The sequence below is a fragment of the Scomber japonicus genome, chromosome 11 (assembly GCF_027409825.1).
Source record: "Scomber japonicus isolate fScoJap1 chromosome 11, fScoJap1.pri, whole genome shotgun sequence".
Classification (NCBI taxonomy): Eukaryota; Metazoa; Chordata; class Actinopteri; order Scombriformes; family Scombridae; genus Scomber; species Scomber japonicus.
The window spans coordinates 5,705,945-5,722,981 of record NC_070588.1 but is presented as its reverse complement, the minus strand read 5'-3'; positions in this window follow the sequence as shown (position 1 = coordinate 5,722,981).

Sequence of the window (17,037 nt, the reverse complement as noted above, 5' to 3'; positions counted from 1 at the left end):
GGCATTTACGCTAGAAGACTGATTGATATCACCTTGTGTAAGTTTAGAAGCTGACCTTTCTATAAATGGGAATGTGTGGCTTGTATATGGATTTATGACAGGCGTTTGTATATAGACACACTGAATATAAACATATAGTAAAGCTATGAGCCCCAAGAGGACGTGGTTTAACTTGATTTTAGATCAATATTCAGCATGACGTGGAGAAGAGTCTCGTCAATTTCAGTGTTGCTATCCTGTCCATCTCTTCCCACATTAAGCCCACTCATTAAATTAAAATTCACAACTAGATATAACATACAACAGCCAATCATAATCAAAACTGCAGCTATCTGTTTTATGAAAATGAATACTGACAAATCATTGAGAGAAATTTAAGCAGTTGAAGAGACTGTTTCTGTTCTTTTATTACACCAGTCTTTAGTTCTTCTGATCACTTCTTTTCATTTTCTTTAAGCCATGTTTAAGACGTATTTAAGATGAGTTTCTGGGCGACATAATCCATCAGTGAGATAATCTGGAGAAAAACCAAACCAAAATGACTGAGAGATTATAAGAAAAAAAAACATGCTAAGTTGTTTTTGTGTCTTTGAAATTGTATAAATCTCAGAAGTAATGACTGGAAAATGTTTATTTTACTTTTACTGGTTAGCTCAGAGTGAAGATTTAGCTGCTAGCTTCAGACATCTGGTCAGAGTCCAACTGTTTTATCGAGGCAGTGGATGATTTTATGTTGAAATTGCAGCTAACAACAATGCTAATATAAAGGTCAATGTAAGGCTCGCTCTGTTACATCATCAGCTTGAGGTTTAGTTTCAGGGTGTTGGTAAAACTGAAGGCTTTGGGTGGACAACAGGTGTTCGGAGTCGGTTTACATGATCCTGAGTGGCTGATCAATAATACTGATTAAATCCTGTATTGATGGAGTGAAGCTTTGCCTTAAAACACCAATGTCCAGAGTCTAGTATATATAAGAAACCACAGGATTATCATTAATGTTACAAATATAATTTGGGCTGAATCTGTCCCGAGAAGCAGCCAAAACAGCCGCGATGTTATGCTAACGTTACTTTTTTTAACTTTATGCTAACGTTACTATTTCACTTTTAATGCTTATGTTACTTCTACTTTTTATAGTTACTTTTACTTTATACTAACGTTACTTTCTTCACTTTTTATGCTAACGTTACGTTTACTGTATATACTAACGTTACTTTCTTCACTTTTTATGCTAACGTTATGTTTACTGTATATACTAACGTTACTTTTTATACTAATGTCACTTTTTCTGCAAACGTTACTTTATACTAGTTACTTTTTCTGCTAACGTTATGTTTACTGTATATACTAACGTTACACTCTTCACTTTATATGCTAACGTTACGTTTACTGTATATAATAATGTTACTTTTTATACTAATGTCACTTTTTCTGCGAACGTTACTTTATACTAGTTACTTTTTCTGCTAACGTTATGTTTACTGTATATACTAACATTACTTTTTATACGAATGTCACTCTTTCACTTCTTATGCTAACGTTACTTTTACTTTTTATACTAGTTACCTTTTCTGCTAATGTTACATTTACTGTATATACTAACGTTACTTTTTCACTTTTTATGCTAACGGTCCTTTTTTACATTACTTGTTATACTGACATTACTCTGTTTTTCTTTTACATTTTATGTTAACATTCATTGTTTTTACTTTTTATGCTAACACAGAGATGTGAAGTATCGACGGGCCGCCGGTTAGCAAAGTGTTTCCTTTCAGTCTGTATTACCATTTCACATATTTCTTAAAACGGTTTCCTAAGTGTTACTAAACAAGTAAACATAGAAACTCTGGACTCTGTAACGATTCTATAGGATTATATTATCACCACCGTTTTAAATGATTTCAGTTTCGTTTCTGAGAAATCACGTTTTCTCTCTGATATCGGCAGATGGTTACGAACACTACAATACCCATAAACCTCTGCTGCTGTTGCTATGGAGAAGAAGCCACGTACAGGAATCAGAGTGTAATGAATTCAAAACGCTTTGTTGTTAAAGTGTAAAAAAAAAGGAGGAGCCATGTTTGTGGAATTCACTCAAAAGTTACCCAGAAATTAGAAGTAAACCGATTCGATGTGTAGATCGTAACGTCAGTTTTTGCAACATCTTAAACTTTAGCTTCTGCCAGACATTAGCCGTGCACATGACCAAATTAAGTTTCGTCATTGGCTGTTTCTTGCTGAAATGCACCTTTGGTGTCGTAGTTAATTTATACCTCAAATTTTTACCGAAGTTAAAATCCTGTTATTTTTCCCAATAGACAACGTTACGTTACTCACAGTGAGAGCTTTTCTACGACTTCGATCGGCACCACGAAACTCTCCGTGTTTGTATAAAATGTTGTTGATCGTACTTGTTCAGGCAAACTTCTGGTTTATTAAGTTTTATTGTAGCGTTTATTGTTACTGTTTCTTATTTGAGAGCATGATGTTTGTGAAATAAAAAAAGCACTTATTTCAAATTATATACCTAGACGACACATCCAGTCATCTGACGGCCAGCGACAGTTTTGCACTAAAAGCATCATCACTTTAAATCATTTTAATTTGCACTTAACTTTTCATTCACAGTGAATCTCAAAGTACAGCATCAAAAACATCAAAATCTAACAAAACGTGTAGTCATTGCAACTTGAATTTTTTCTCAACTTAGTGTGGTCTTTACATTTCTTTATTATATGTTGCTTATTATTTCTTGGTTGTATGGTGCCGTTATGAAACCCTGAATTCTTCCTGGGATAAATGAAGCTTTAGTATTTGTAGCATTTCTCTTTATGATTGTATTTACAACTTTTGTAGCACCTTTTTAACATTTGTGCTTTTGTAAATCATGTCTTTAATGGCAGTCAAACACATTAAATCAACATTTTTTCTATCTAAATCAACCTCAGCTCATCTGGTCTAGATGTTAGAAGAGCTTATGATGGAGTGACCCTTCTCACTGCTTTAATCTTCCACTTTAGTTTGAGATATCGGAGTACGATCATTTTGGTGGCACAGGGCGAAGAATAGCTGCTGTTATCATTATAGCGTGTGAACCGGCATTGAAACATGAGTGTGCAGGCAGATAGGTACGGTAGTAATACGTGCAATTGAAGGTCCGTTTCAGATGTACAGTCAGCTCTTTAAATATTAAAAGAGGGGGGGTCAACGAGGGTTTTTACATCATGCTCTTTTTCTTCATTACATCTGAGGATCCACAAATGTACAGCCTGGACAGCAAACGCTCAAATACTGTAATCTTTTTTTTTTGTGTGATGATCTGCATCAACAAAAATCAAGTAATAGATGATATATGATGAGAAAGTGTGCAGGGCTTCTTTTTTTTTTTTTTTTGGTAGCAGATTTCACCCTAACCCTACCTTGAAAGCAGATCAGCAGCGAGTAGCAAGATCTCAAAAGACACTGCAAAGGCCCATGTGATTGGATTATGGAAACCAAACCCCAAATATGGCCACAAAAACTCATTCATTTCATTTCACTCTGAATGCCAGTGGGCTTTACAAATCCAAGTCCTGAGCTTGAGTGACGGATTCATGTGTAAACAACGTGTGGTGGGGATGGATGGAGGGAGGGAAGGAGGGCACTTTCTTTCTTTCTTTCTCTCTCTCTTTCTGTACTAAGTGGGCATCTTTGAGCATCTTAGAGAGAGAGAGAAGGAGAGAGAGAGAGAGAGAGAGAGAGAGAGAGAGAGAGTGAAGGGTGAAGGTAACCCCCGCGCTTGTGGCAAGATCACGTCAGCAAAAAAAAATAAATAAATAAAAAAATCACGTTACATAACAGCTCGTCTCCCAAGTTTAATCATTTCAAATCAATCAGTGCGCCGCAGCCGAGGCCGTGCATCATATCACGGCCATATAGAGAGGTTTTTGGGGAGGGGGTGGGGGTGGAGGTGGGAGGGGGACCGCAACTGTGTGAATGTGCAGGTGTCATCGCTCGCTATTGGATTACTGTGGGAATTCCCTACGTCATTTTCCCTTTTTTCATGCATCTCCTTCACAGGACGCATGCATTTGGAAAAACCTTAAAAGACACATATAAATACATTTAAAAAAAAAACCAAACAATTAATCAATTAACCCCTTCAAGTGCAATAAAAGAAAGACAAAAAAGAAAAGAAGAAGAAGAAACGCAGAGTAAACATGAAACGATGCTGCAGTGGTTTCTTTTAAAAAAAGAAAGAAATTAATGACAGCTGTTTTTAGCATCATCATCATCATCATCATTATCACCATTATCACTGCTGGAAGCCATGAACACCTACATTCATTGACGGCGCACACACACACACGCACGCGCACACACAGGAGGTGGCAGAGCTTACCTTTTTTTTGGCGCAGAGGTGCAGGAGGGGGATGGATGGATGGATGGATGGCTGGAGGAGAAAACGGTGTGCTGTGTGGATGATGACAGCGCTGCCACCAACTAACACCTGCTCGGAGCTTTTGCTTTTCTTCTCTTTTTTTCCTCTCTGGAGCGGGGATATCACGGTTTTAGGTCGTTATCCCTGCAGTCCAAATGAGGCGAGACGGGCGGGGTGCCGCGCTAGGGCCCCCCCCCACCCCTCTCTCCCTCTCTTCCCTCTTCCTCCTCTTCCTCCTCCTGCTGCCCCCCCACCCTCACCCTCCCTCCCTCCCTCTCAGATCCACAGCCAGGGCAGCTTTTTTGGAGAGGCTGGGAGTCACGTATCGAGACGGTATCCCTCCTCAAAAGCTGCGGCGCTGCAGAGACACCTCCTCGGCCCCTTTCACCCAGAGGTGTGCGCATAAACTCCTCCACCAGCACCTCCCTGCACCGTGTCCGCACAGGAGGCTGCTGCTGTCGGCTTCAAGCGTGCAGCTCATGCAGGCACCGCATCGTTTATTCTTCTTTTCACCTCCCCTTCTTCTTCTCTTCTCTTCTCCTCTGCATCGCAATGCGCTGCAGTCAGAGCCAGATACGTCCTCCCACCACCACCACCAGTCCCGGCAGATGCTCAAAACCCGACTGGGCAGAGCATGCAACCGCTGTCAGTCCAGAGGAGGAGAGGAGAGAGGAAAAAAAAAGAAAAAGAAAAATTCACACACACACTCAGGAGGAGGAGGATGGCGTAATGTTTGGTTATTGGCAGCAGAGTGACTCTCCTTGCTGGAGGCTGCGGAGGGATTTATTCAGACGTCTATAGAGCTTGAGATGTAGTGTTTTTTTTAATAAGATATACTCACTCACAGCTTTAGATACTTATAGATGAGTATTTCCATTTGAAGCTACTTTATACTTCCACTTCACTACATTTCAAAAAGGAGAAATATTGTACTTTCTACTCCACTACATTTATTTAACAGCTTTAGTTACTTTTACAGATGAAGATTTGACACAATGTGATAATATAACAAGCTTTTAACAACACATAGTTAAAGATGAAACCAGTGTGTAGTCAGAGTCACCTTTCAGATGTCTATGAGTTGTTAACAGCTCCACCAAATAGTGATTTTTCCCTCTAAACTTCTCACATGGTTTCGTATCAATAAATGTTCAAATGATCCAATATTTCAGCAAAAATCAAAGATTAGAGAAAAAGTTCAAAAACTGAAAACACATTTGTGTATCAGAACTTTGTTTTTTCTTCTTTCCTCTCCCATTAATCATCTCACCAGCCCTCACATTTATCTGCTGACCCTTTGGAGGAGCCCCACCCCTAGGTTGGGAACCACTGGACTAAACTAGCTAACCGTATATAAAGTAGTATAAACTAGCTAACTGTATATAAAGTAGTGTAAACTAGCTAACTGTATATAAAGTAATGTAAACTAGCTAACTGTATATAAAGTAGCATAAACTAGCTAACTGTATATAAAGTAGTATAAACTAGCTAATTGTATATAAAGTAGTATAAACTAGCTAACTGTATATAAAGTAGTATAAACTAGCTAACTGTATATAAAGTAGTATAAACTAGCTAACTGTATATAAAGTAGTATAAACTAGCTAACTGTATATAAAGTAGTGTAAACTAGCTAACTGTATATAAAGTAGTGTAAACTAGCTAACTGTATATAAAGTAGTGTAAACTAGCTAACTGTATATAAAGTAGTGTAAACCAGCTAACTGTATATAAAGTGGTGTAAACTAGCTAACTGTATATAAAGTAGTGTAAACTAGCTAACTGTATATAAAGTGGTGTAAACTAGCTAACTGTATATAAAGTAGTGTAAACTAGCTAACTGTATATAAAGTAGTATAAACTAGCTAACTGTATATAAAGTAGTATAAACTAGCTCCACCTCCAGCAGCTACAACAGTAACATGCTGCTCTAACACTGATGTTTCACTATTAATAATCTAATGATGTCATATATAATAATATATCACTACTTTTACTGTAATACTGCATACTACATCACTCATAATACTGCAGTACTTTTACTGTACGAGGATTTTACCTGTAGAATAATTAAACAGCACAATTAGAAGTACATTTACTTCAGTAGCTGCATTTCACTGCAATTTAGAGATTAGCCAATTACAACTCAACTGACCCTTTACTTTATGCTACTTCATACACATCAGAGTTAAATATTTTACTACATGCATCTGAGAAAGATATCATTTCACAAAATACAAAGTATGTAAAAATAACAGCCGACCAGCCACATTAAACTGTCTTCTATGCATTAATTATAATAGTAACACTCAGATACAGAGCCACTCTGCATAATGCTTTGGTTATAAAACCTATTTTTATCTTCGCTTAACCTTTAAAACCAAGACTTTCACACGCAATGGAGTATTTTTGCTTTGTAATACTGTGCTTCTCAAGTGAAAGGGTCTTTGAATTATTCATCAACCACCAGTAGCAGCCCATGTTTCAAGTCAATTGTATTCATAAATCCCAATATCATTAATCACAAATGTGTAAATCTGACCAGAAATACAACATCCTCTATATATCATCAGATCCTCCATTCATTCAAATAAGGAAAAACTCCTTTAAAAAAAGCTTTAACAGGGAAAAATGGAAGAAACCTCAGATAGAGCAACAGAGGGAAGAGGCAGACATCAAATAGATAGAATAAACCAGAGAAATACAGCATGGACAAACAGGATGGATTGATAGCATATATGAAGTTGAGTAAATTAACATACTGTAGACTACACACAACGTAGTTCTACATTATAAAGACATATTTAAAAAGACTATCCAATAACAACAAAGCATTTTCCATCAGTTTCAAACGACACACCTTTACAAAAATTAAGCAAACAGGAGGAGTATATAGAAGTGTGTAATATGTTGTCGCAGACCACACACACACACACACACACACACACACACACAGGCAGGGACATGAGGCCCCCCGGTGGGCGCTCTGCAGAGGTGCAGTAAGCTCTCCAACATTCAGTGAAACAGCAAACTGATGACAGTGCAAACAGTGGAGGTGTTATCAGCAAAGTATCATGCAGAGTGGCTCCTTTTCTGAGGGCTACTCTTAATTTATTTAATTACATCACTGGATTATCATGTCATTACATCATTGGATTGTCATGATAAAATTAATGCATAGACAGTATTTAGTGTTGTACAGTCGTTTGTTGCTATTGTTGTTACAATCTTAATGCATCATACTGATCATTTGTATATAAAATTTAAATTTGTAAAGCAGTACCTCTAACTCTCAGATGCATGTTAGTACAATGTTTAACTCTGATGTGAATCAAATAGCAAAAAGTCAAAAAGTCAATTGTAGTTTAACCTCTAAATTGTAGTGAAATGCAGCTAGTGGAGTAACTGCAGTGTAATTATTTTACAGGTTTATTGCATTCAGTGCTGCATCTCTTTCTAGAGGAAGAGGTCTTCACACATTAATATGCAGTATTAAAATACCAATACAGCAATGTGAAAATACAGTTAAAAGTTCAGAATGAAAAATCCTACTTAACCCTCCTGTTGTCCTCAGGTCAAGGAAGGACAGAAGGAAGGAAGGAAGGTAAGGAGGAAGGGAGGAAGGGAGGAAGGAAAGGAGAAAGGAGGGAGGGAAGGAAGGAAGGAAGGTAAGGAGGAAAAGAGGAAGGAATTTAGGAGAGAAGGAAGGAAGGAAAGGAGGAAGGACGATAAGAGGAAGGAAGGAAGGAAAGAAGGAACAGTCAAAAGATACGGGGTCAATTTGACCCGGGAGGACGACAGGAACGTTAAATAAAAGTACATAAGTATAATGAGCTTGATGTAGTTTAAAGTACTGCAGTAAAATTAGTGGTTTGGTACCTGCAAATGGAAATGAATGAAGCATTGTGATAAATATAACCCTACACACCAAAGTCACCATTACATTTGAGTCAGCCATACAGTAGAACTTTGATTTACCTTAAAAAATAAATACCTGGTGATATTTGAAAATCCCACAGGGTTGTACGGCGTTCTCCAAAACCTATAGGGTCATATCTATATGATAGATTGAATTCCCATAAATTCACATCTACGCCAGGAATGAAAGCCTGGGACAGAGATATAAAGAATCTGGGACAAGAATTAGACTGGAAAGCTATTTGGGACAATCAATCAATCAATCAATCAATCAAGGGGGCTTAAGTCTTGAAGGTTGATGGTTGTACATGCATAAACAATGTGTTATGGTTGTCTATGTTTCTGGCACATCAATAAAAAATGAATGAGAAAAGAAGAAAAAAAAATCCCACAGGGTTGTTTAACAGCACTTACCTTTGTTCTGCAGGGTCCCCGTCCATCTCCTTCAATCCTTTGGCTCCGTTTATCCTTTGGTGATTGTGACAATGCTAGAAAAAGAACACATTTCCTACATATAACTATCCCTCAATCCTCTGAACATATTCTATAGTCCAGTATTAATGGTTGTTTAATAAAGGGTGATTATATTTGAGCCCACCTGTGTACCACTTGAGCAGGTGTGTTAAGTAATTGGACCTTTTCTCCAGACCCTGTGGGTGTGTACAAACCTTAATAAGTCTTACTGGTACATGTAGTTTAGTAGTTTAATGACCTCACATAATTAACATAATAAAATTACAGCTATGCAGAGGCCTAGCCAGCATATGTTAAAACATGACTGTGCCTGTGCATTGCCCTTAACCTTCATGTCGTCCTCCCGGGTCAAATTGACCCCGTCTGTTTTGACTGTTCCTTCTTTCCTCACTTCCTCCTTTCTGTCTGTCCTTCCTCCCTCCCCCTTTCTTCCTTCCTTCTGTCCTTCCTTCCTCCCTCCCTCTTTCCTCTCCATTACTTTCCTTCTTTCCTCCGTCCTTCCTTCTTTCCGTCTGTCCTTCCTCCCTCCCCATTTCTTCCTTCCTTCTCTTTCTTTCCTCTCCATTACCTTCCTTCTTTCCTCTGTCGTTCCTTCCTTCTTTCTTTCCTCCCCATTACCTTCCTTCTTTCCTTTCTTCCTCTTTTCTTTTCTTTCCTCCCTCCCTCCTTTCCTTCCTTCCTCCCTTGCTTCCTTGACAGGAGGACAACAGGAGGGTTAAAGCGTATTACTTGCATACTATTTTACGGCATTATTGTAAAATAGACTGCAGGTAAATGTAAATAATGGTATCTGAAGATTTAGATGTTACAAAGATCTCTCCATGACCACAGTTCAGAAAAACACAACCACAATTCATTTTTGTAACTTTTATTGCAACAACAATGGTGCCAAAAATTGCACAGTTTGCCCATTTACAATGACATCAGATAAAAATGTGAGAAATATAAAAACATCAAAGCGATTCCATGTTGACACAACAACTTCTTAAACCTGAGGATTAAATACTCTTCCACACTGGAGCCTGACTAGAAAACATAAAAGAAAAGAAAAAAAAAAGAAAAAACCCTCAGATGTGTTATAATATTTTTTTAAATTTCTCTCACCTAACTGCCGGTTTATCAGCAAAAGGTCCGAGGACTAACTAGTTCTGCACAACAAGGACCAGCTAGCAAGAGGTTACAGGTTTTAAAGTCACTCTAGGCAGAAGCACAAAAAAAAAGAAAGAAAAGAAAAGAAGGAAACTGATAAAGTTACCAGACTTTAAAGCACTTACAGACAGTAGAAACATTTAATATGAGGTTTACGTTCATAATACCAGATAAACACTGTTAAATGTGTATTATACGACTCACAATCAGGCTGTGATAACTCTTCAACAAGAACCAGCTTTGATTTAGAATATTTTTATAGTTTTATAAACTTCAATAATCGGCATCATTGAGCCACTTCTGTGTGTGTGTGTTGTATTGTCGTTTTATTTAAATGTGCTCAGGAGGTCGATGACGTGCTGAAACTACACTGGAATAAATAAATAAGCAGGAGATCCACTGATGTTTAGTGCATATAAGAGTGAAGTTACTCCAAAAGCATGGTGGCAGTCTGATGATTTTAATATTAAACAGAAAGATTAGAATAAAGAAAAAGTGCCACTATGTCTGCATCCTTTATTCTGGAGTAAATTTGACTCTAAAACTGCACAAAAACTGTGAGGATTAGTTAAGATGTTTGATTGTAAAAAGGGGGAATTTGGTGTGAATGTGCAACTCTTTTACTCTTTATTTCACTAAAGTATGAGTCTCTTCTTTGTTTTCCTGACTGACTTTTTTTGGCAGCTGAACAGCATTTACTGTATAAAGTAGATTTTTTTTGTGTGATCAATAACAAATATGGATTTAGGTTTGTAAATTCATCTGCAGGATATTTGATGTTGTCTTTTAATGATCCTATATGCTGCATAAGTGAATGTACATGTGCCAGTCTGAAGCATCACCTACTGTGTCACTGACATTCATGATGTTATAAAACTGTAACTCACACTTTTACTCTAATGCAAGTCATTTTTGACTTAACCCTCCTATTGTCCTCGGGTCAAGGAAGGAAGGGAGGAAGAAGGAAGGAAGGAAGGAAGGGAGGGAGGAAGGAAGGGAGGAAGGTAAAAATGAATGAAGGAAGAAAGGAAGGGAGGAAGAAGGAAGAAAAGGAGGAAGGAAGGGAGGAGGAAGGAGCCATGACAGTCAAGGTGTTGATATATGTGTAGAATTAATGAAGTTGTCATTTACAGTTGGGCCAAAATTACAATTTAATGACCACTGTTCTTATTAATAATAATAATAATAATAATAATAATAATAATAATGCTATTTCTCCTGGTTTAATACAAATTAAATAAAACATGCTTGTCCAAGTATTTCCTTTATATGTAAATAGTGGTCTGAAAAAAAAGTGCATCCCTCCACTCTAAATCTATTTGCCTGAATTCAAACTATGTGATCACGTTATATAAATTAATTAATAATAGGATAGATGGACGTGTTATTTAAATGATCATATTTAAGACTTTGTGAATATGACACTTACATTTGGATTTCCTGCAGCCCAACTCAAGTTTCCAACCTTATTCTGGACAAAACTGTCTTTTTCTAAAATTAAATATATTACATTTTTGACAATAGATGAAAAAACAAAACAAAAACACAAATCATTACCTCCATCTAAAATTCCTAATATCCCCAAAACATCTTTTTGTTTGAGTTTGGAGAGAATAAAACCATCATCTGGAACTACATCATGATCACAGTGAACACCGATATAAATCACAATTATATTATTTATTTAGATAAAAAAAAACAGAACTCATCGTCTCTACTGGTTTTTGTTCTACAGAGTCGTGTAATGCCACCAACTTCACAACAAGGCAGACAATGTGCGTCTTCAACACACACACACACACACACACACGCACACACACACAGAGTGCAGTTACATTCACATTGCGGACAACAGAGCCGTCTTGGTTTAATGTATGATTCTTGTTGATTGGTCCCTAATGAACTTAATCTTTAGTATCTCTGTATCTTATAAAATCTTACTACCGTGTTGAGGAACAGTGAAGTACACTTAACATTTACCGGAGGCCTTCGTCGTTTAGCCGGCACGAGGCCGCTGTCGTGGCGCTCGGGCTGACAGACGATTGAATGGTTTGAAACTGACAGGCGGGTGTGAAACAGACGCACTGCTGAATACACGAGAAAAAGCAGAAAGGCACAGCAGCTGCTTCACTGACAGGAGGGCGTGTGAGCGACAGCAGGAGGATGTATGACAAAGCAAAAAAAAGGATGTAACAGTAAGACACCAGAGAGAGAGAGAGTGGCTGGAAATGGAAAACAAAGAGTTAACCGTGAGACGAGAGACACCGAAACCCTCATTTCTGCGGACATGGCAACACCTACATATAAATCATGAAATCTTCCTTTAAGATTGAATGAATAACTTAGTCTTAAAAAAGGTTATGGCAACAAAAACTTACTGCAATTAAAAAAAAAAAAGAAAAAAGTTAGGCCTACATGCCTTAACAACACAGCAAACACAACACACACACAAGTTTGCGTAGCTATCCTTGTGAGGACATTGCATTGACTTCCATTTATTCATTATGGACAGTCTATCCCAAAACGGAACCTTAACTAACCTCAAATCACTCCATCCCCTTAATCTTAACCAGGAATTTAGAGATGACACTTTGCTTTATTAGGGCCACGCTTTGGTCCCTACAAGGTCAGTGTTTGTACCAGGTCCCCAAAAAGTAACAAAAACAAGGTCACACACACATACAGGTTTGCACAGCTATCCTTGTGAGGACCTTGCATTGACATCCATTAACTGTGAACAGGCTAACCCAGATCTTAACGGTAACCTAACCCCAATTTACACTTTACCCCTGACCTTAACCAGGAGTTCAGAAATTATGTTTTTCATCTTTAGGACAAGGCTTGGGTCCCAACAAGGTCAGTTTTTTTACCAGGTCCCCAAAACGTAACAAAAACAAGGTCTCACACACACACATACAGGTTTGCCCAGCTATCCTTGTGAGGACCTTGCATTGACATCCATTAATTGTTGACAGTCTAACCCAAATCTTAACCTTAACCTAACCCCTGACCTTAACCAGGAGTTCGGAAAGTTTTGCCTCTTTAGGACCAGGCTTGGGGTCCCAACAAGGTCAGGTTTTTTACCAGGTCCCCGAAAAGTAACAACAACAAGGTCACACACACATACAGGTTTCCACAGCTATCTTTGTTGGGACATTGCATTGACTTCCATTGATTGTGGACAGTCTAACCCAAAATTTACCCTTAACCTAACCCCAATTTACACCTTACCCCTGACCTTAACCAGGGTTCGGAAATAATGTTTTGCCTCTTTAGGGTCAGGCTTGGGTCCCAACAAGGTCAGTTTTTTTTTTACAGAGTCCCCAAAAAGTAACAAAAACAAGGTCACACACAGACACATACAGGTTTGCACAGCTATCTTTGTTGGGATATTGCATTGACTTCCATTCATTGTGGACAGTCTAACCCAAATCTTAACCTTACTTAGCCTAATTCACATCTTACCCCAAAGTCCCCAGGTCCCAAGTCCTGGTTAAGGTCCTTATAAGGACTACTGATCCCGACAAGATTAGTGTTTATACCAGAGACGGTCCCCAAGAGGTAACAAAACCACAATCATACACACACACACACACACAGGAGACAGATTTCACTGCAACAGTCTACATGAAAGTTTGAAGAAATTAGTTTCTTTTCATTTAAAATCCAGAAGCATCATGTCCAACACTTCATCCTCTTTTTGCCACACCTTGCATCAAAAAGATGGAGGTTTTTTGTTTTTCTCCTTGTCAACACATCTCATGTAAAGACGAAAACCAATAATGAACTCAACCTAGTTGCAAGTATTGTGTCTGATATATCTTATTCCTCTGTGCCTTAGACCTCCGTTATTGTCCAAAAACTATTAAAAAACACATCAATGAGTCACACTGCTGCTCTGGTTGACGTGTTTCTTCATTATAAAAGAGTTTGAACGTCTTAGTTTGTTCCGAAACAGCTCCAAAGACTAATAACAGTGATCATGGTTTTTCTCCTGAGAGTTGTCCCGTGTAAGGCAGACGCCACTGAGCATGAAGCCACCGATCAATCGTTTTCTAGCCTGTTGTGCTGCATGTTAAAACTTATTGACTTTGTGCTGCATTATAAATAACTGAAGTATAAAGTAAAGAGGCTGTGATTCGAATTCTCTGGAGACATGATCACTGTTATTATTAGTCTTTGGAGTCATTTCCAGACAAACTAACACGCCCAAACTCTATAATGAAGGTTTATGTGACCCAGTGCAGCGGTGTGACTCATTGACGTGTTTTTAATAGTTTTTTGAACAACAGCTGAGGTCTACGGCGCAAAGCAATAACATATATCAGACTTTAATACACAGACAATACTTGTAATTAGGATGAGTCCATTGTTGTTTTGGCTCTGCACATGAGATTGGTTGGCATTCAGAAAAATATAGAAAATCACAACCTCATCCCTCAAGGAATATGTAAGTTTTTGAGAGGTGGACCAACAGATTGTTCTTTTTATGGAGTTTGTTGACCGTAAATACTTCTACGTAGCTCCTAAAAAAAGCTCAAATCTGACACCACAACAAATCAAAAGTGTAATTTAAATTTAAATTTTTTGTAACATAAAGACTTGCTATGCTGCTGTGTGTGGTCGACGTTAAACTGACGTACAGTTTAGATCAAACACGCCGTTTTGTGATCTGCTTTAGTTAAAAATAAGAATATTAGAAAGAAAAACAAGTCCAACTACAGACAGTGAACACCAGCCATCACTAAAGCTGACCATCTCTTAATTAATAGTATCTGTGTATCCCAATGCAGTAGTAGTGGAAAGCAAAGAAATTAATCTCAATAGTCAAAATGAATGTGTAACAGCTCATCAATACTGAACAAACATCCGACAATCCTCCACTGAACATAAATCAGGGGCTTAACCCTAACCGTTCCATAATATGTTGATTACTGTACATCGATACTCATACATGTTAACATCTTCACAATCGTAGTATTAAAACTATTCCGATTGTTTTTCTTCTGTACCAAACTTTCAATGAGTTATCTGATCATTGTAGTGGTTTTCATTCAGATTAGACCTTGTATGTTTCCCTCATCCTCGCCTCAGTATTCGAACGTTTGCCATAAGAAGGGACTGAGGAACACAAAAGGTTACATTTTAGACCTTGGCTGATTTCTAATTCTCCTGCCTAGTCGCTATTTCCTTTTGTCTCATCACTTCCACACATGTGTAGTCTTATTACCGCCATTTAGGGTCCAATTCCACCATTTTGGGTTCAATTCCACCATCTTTCCTTTTATCTATCTCCTTCCACAACCACTCACACCTGTATATAGTTACACTGCTAGCCAAGATTTACAAATTGTACCTTATGTTTGTTATATTTAAATAATATTGGCTGTAAAGTGGCTGTCATATTAGTACAATAAGTCATCCATTGGTGGATTTCGTCTAGAAATATGTTGAAGCCATACAAAGCACTCCCAATTACCTTCAGTGTGTTGTTACTTCATTAGTGTTATAAACCTCGAGGCCAGATTAGGTATTTGGTACTCTGACATTAAATTGTATGTGATGTTTATATCTAATTTTGTACGTTAGAATCATCTGATGGCATTCAAGCACAAAATTAATCTGAAGAAGCAACATGTGTAACGTGTGGTTCTTTCCTTTCTGTTTTTAATGTAACATGTTAATAAACAGTGTCAATCATAGTGTCCTGGTATGTGATAGGATATTGATTTTGTTGGTTTATAAAAAAGGACTAAGATACCAAAATTTATGGTGAATCATTTATAAGACTGAATTGGCTCTTGTTATCTCTTCTTTAAGGCTGATGCCCCGACGTGGATTCAAGGTAAATTATATTGATGATTTCTGACAGCCCAGGATTGATCTGAATAACCCTGTCACACCTATAAACTTTACAGGATGAGCTTTGTCATTGTATTTATGATTTGTTCCATCCCCAGATGTTAATGTGTCTTTTTATGATATTTATCTCACCTTCAGCTCATTAACATTTGACCTTTCAACACTTTGGTACATAAAGACATACTATAGGAGGCTTCTGACATAGATGTTGCTGGATCATACTTTACAGGAGCGCTTGTATAGTTTTCACCCGCCTTGCACTTTCTTTCTTTTACAGCATTAATTAATCGTGAGTAATTCAAATTTTTATGACACAGAAAAAACTCACTTAAAAAGTCAAAGTAACACTCTGAAAGTACAATATGATGTTTGTATGTGGTAACAGACATGCAACAGAAGCTTGATCCAACTCCTGGACCTCTCTTCAAGTGTCTAAGCTTATTGATATATAACACAGCCAATCATAAGAGGAGTTATATTATGGGATGTAACATTCCTCTGCAGCCAGATGCTAATTTTGAGCTAAAATGAGCTGAGTTTCTTGTTACTGAGTCACTGTGGTTTAAAAATGTTTAAGGTTGCTCGGCTCCAAAGGTTAGCAGGTAGATCTGGTATAGACAGGTGTTGAAGGCCACCACAACCCCCCCTCCTCCCCAGCACTGCTTTCAGGCCCCCTTAAGATACACATTTCAGTGCCACCTTAACATGAACACTGGTGTCATATCAGCCCCTATCTCATTCCCAACAGGTACGCTTGAGACGGACGACTGCAAAACATTTCTACCTCTGAACAGTTTCTATTTTAAATCAACACATCTATCTACACAGACGGCGCAAGTGAAGCTGAATTTTAGGCTTCATGTGTATTTTCTTCTGTTTTACGTGCTCAGCTACAGTGAATGTGTGTTAAGCTCTGAGTGCTACGAAAATAAAAGTGATCTTCACTCAATGCTGCTGCTGCTGTGCTATCAAGCTGCTTTTGCTATGCTGGCTGTGGAGACTTTGCATGGGAACTATTGGAGTAGACTAAACATTGAGAAACAGGTTCAAACTAGAGCTGCAACAATCAGCAAATAAATCAATAGACAGGAAATTAATTGGCGGCTATTTTGATAATTGAATAATCATATTTGTCATTTTTCAAGCAAAGCAGGTCAAATATTCTCATGTTTCAGATGAACAAATGTGAGGATTTGCTGCTTTTCTTGGTCATA